Source organism: Triticum aestivum, chromosome 6B (genome assembly GCF_018294505.1).
Source record: "Triticum aestivum cultivar Chinese Spring chromosome 6B, IWGSC CS RefSeq v2.1, whole genome shotgun sequence".
Taxonomy (NCBI): Eukaryota; Viridiplantae; Streptophyta; class Magnoliopsida; order Poales; family Poaceae; genus Triticum; species Triticum aestivum.
The window spans coordinates 402,605,637-402,608,544 of NC_057810.1; the positions used below are offsets into that span (position 1 = coordinate 402,605,637).

The 2,908-nt window shown below is 41.5% G+C and overlaps 1 long non-coding RNA gene across 1 annotated transcript; it reads left to right on the top strand.

Moving 5' to 3' along the window:
- The first annotated feature begins 1,884 nt into the window (after positions 1-1,884).
- Positions 1,885-2,579, top strand: LOC123134167 (uncharacterized). Its single transcript, XR_006465549.1, has 2 exons — positions 1,885-2,120; positions 2,200-2,579. It is a non-coding gene; the product is annotated as an uncharacterized lncRNA (long non-coding RNA).
- The last annotated feature ends 329 nt before the right edge of the window (positions 2,580-2,908 follow it).

The following is a 2,908-nucleotide window of genomic DNA, read 5'->3' on the forward strand; positions in this document are numbered from 1 at the left end:
TGATACATGATCCAAATCAACTAACCCATGTATGGTCATCATGTGAGATGGGGTAGTCATCAGCGGTGAACATATCTATGTTGATCATATCTACTAAATGACTCATGTTCGACCTTCCGGTCTACAGTGTTCCGAGACCATGTCTATACATGCTAGGCTCGTCAAGTTTAACTCAAGTATTCTCCATGTGCAAAACTATCTTACACCTATTGTATGTGAACGTAGAGTCTATCACACCCGATCATCACGAGGTGCTTCGAAACGACTAACTTTGGCAACGGTGCATACTCGGGGAGAACACTTTTTATCTTCAAAGTTAGTGAAGGGATCATCTTATAATGCTACCGCCATTCTAAGCAAAATAAGATGCATAAATGATAAACATCACATGCAATCAAAATATGTGACATGATACGGCTATCATCATCTTGTGCTTTTGTTCTCCATCTCTAAAGCATCGTCGTGATCTCCATCGTCACCGGCTCGACACCTTGATCTCCATCATTGCGTCGGGGTCGTCTCGCCAACTATTGCTAACACATAGCGATAAAGTAAAGAAATTACATGGCGCTTGCATTTCATATAATAATTAAGAGACAACCCTAAGGCTCCTGCTGGTTGTCGATATTACAAAACATGATGATCTCATACAACAGCGTATATCACATCATGTCTTGACGATATCACATCACAACATGCCCTACAAAAACAAGATAGACGTTCTCTACTTTGTTGTTGCAAGTTTTATGGGGCTGCCATGGGCTTCTAGCAAGAACCTTTCTTAACTATGGAAAAATCACAATCGTGATTGTCAAGTTTGCTATTTTAACCTTCTTCAAGGACCGACCGTAGTCAAATTCGATTCAACTAATTAGGAGAAACAGACACCCGTCATCCGCATTTATGCAAAACATGTTGCATGTCTGTCGGTGGAACTGGTCTCATGTACGTGGATATGTAAGGTTGGTCTGAGCCGCTTCATCCCACAATGCTGCCGAATCAAAATAAGAAGTTTGTGGTAAGCAGTACGAACATCACCGCCCACAACTTGTAACATCCCAAAATTTTAAATTTTGGAATGTTAAATATTTAAATAGGAATAATTAAAAAATTGCTTGCGTTGATTGATGTTAGTTAAATATGACTAGGATTTGAAACTTTTTGAGTTTCAATGTATAATAAACGAGAGGTAATAAAAGGACTTTCCCAATTATTCATTTGGTTCCTGTTTTGGCTTTGAGAATATTCATAATATTTCCAATTCAAATATGAGAGAGGATCACATGACTTCCTCAAAGAATAATATTGGTGAATAATTGAATATTTTCCCATTTGGATTTTTGAATATTTTCCCATTTGGATTTTTGAATATTTAAAACAATTCTAACTCAAAAATAAAATATTGTGAGAGAAGGAAACATGACCCTTTCAATGTAAAAGGATTGGATATGTTTTAAATGTTATTTGAATTTCTCTCTAGAGTCCAAATATATTTTATAGAACATTTTATAAAAATAATATATGTATTTTTATAAGTATTTTGGACTGAAAAAATGTTTGTTGTTCTCTATATTAGTATATGTATATTCCTTAATGTTTTATTATTTTTGTAGAAATTTTTTGGATCATATTTCGAGCCAATCTCATTTCTATGAGTACAAAAGAATAGGAATCATTAAACCTATTCTAACCATTTTCTGGTCGGCAGTCTAACTGGCCAGCCGCTATCCTTCGCTCGCATGACGCAGCGCAGAGCAGCACAACCACAGAGCCAGGCCCAGCCCAACACCCCGCCAGTGTTCATCGTCGCTGACGTCAGCGCCCAGCGGCCCACCTGCCACCCTCTTTCCTCCCCCTTTTGACTGAGTCGCGGGACCCGCAACTCATCCCCTACCTCCGCTCGGTCTCCTGTCCGTGCGCTGCCACACCCAGATCAGCTCCGCACGATTCGCGCAACCCCAAACCCCCTCGCTCCAATCTGTGGGCGCTGAAAGAATCCCCACGATCCCCTCGACCGATTCTCGTATCCACCCCTCATTTTCCCCCTTGGAACCGAGAGCACGGACCCCGCCGATCTCCGCCGCCTGAAGCTCCTCCGACGACGAACTGCACTGCGACCAGTAAGTCCTGGTTCTCACAGACCCTCTCATTGAATTCACTTAGACCTTACGCACCTCCTTCGCCTCCTTTTATGCTCAGCACACTGCTGGTTCGAGCACCCCACATCCACCCAAAGATCACCGCCGACGCCGGAGCTCCAATGCCACTGCAGCGCCAGAAGATGACGCCCTGATCGCCGTTGAAACTACCATCGTCTCCATCATCGCAAGCCGCATCTGTACCTCATCTTCACCGGAGAACCACCGGACGAGCGCCGCCACCCGCGCCCGAAGCCATCGCCGTTTTTGCCCTGCTTCGGTGAGCACGCGCGCACAGCTACATCTCAGCTAATCTGCATGTGACACATGCCGCTATGCTACAGTAATCGTAGTTCAAAATCATGTTTTTAGACAGATTTTCACCAATTATTCGTTTATCTATATCTCTTGGTCTGTATATCCAAATTCATTGATTCTTTTTCCTATGTACTCGTAGCGACCAGGAGAATACAGTAGAACCAAAATTTCACATGTTTGAACTGCTCAAATTTGAATTTATTCAAATTCGAATTCATCCTTCTGGAGGCAATATCTTGCAAACCATGTATCCGATCTGGTTGATTCCTTGGCATATATTGTTTGTATCAAATACTTCCTGAAATATCATGTGAAATCCATATTCAAATATTTTTTTCCTTTTGAATTTATATATTCAATTCATACTTCATTCTACTATAACTTGGGTTGCAGTGCTCCTTTCGAAATAATTCTTTTGCAAATGAACCCATATGTCTTATGTAGTATGTCAA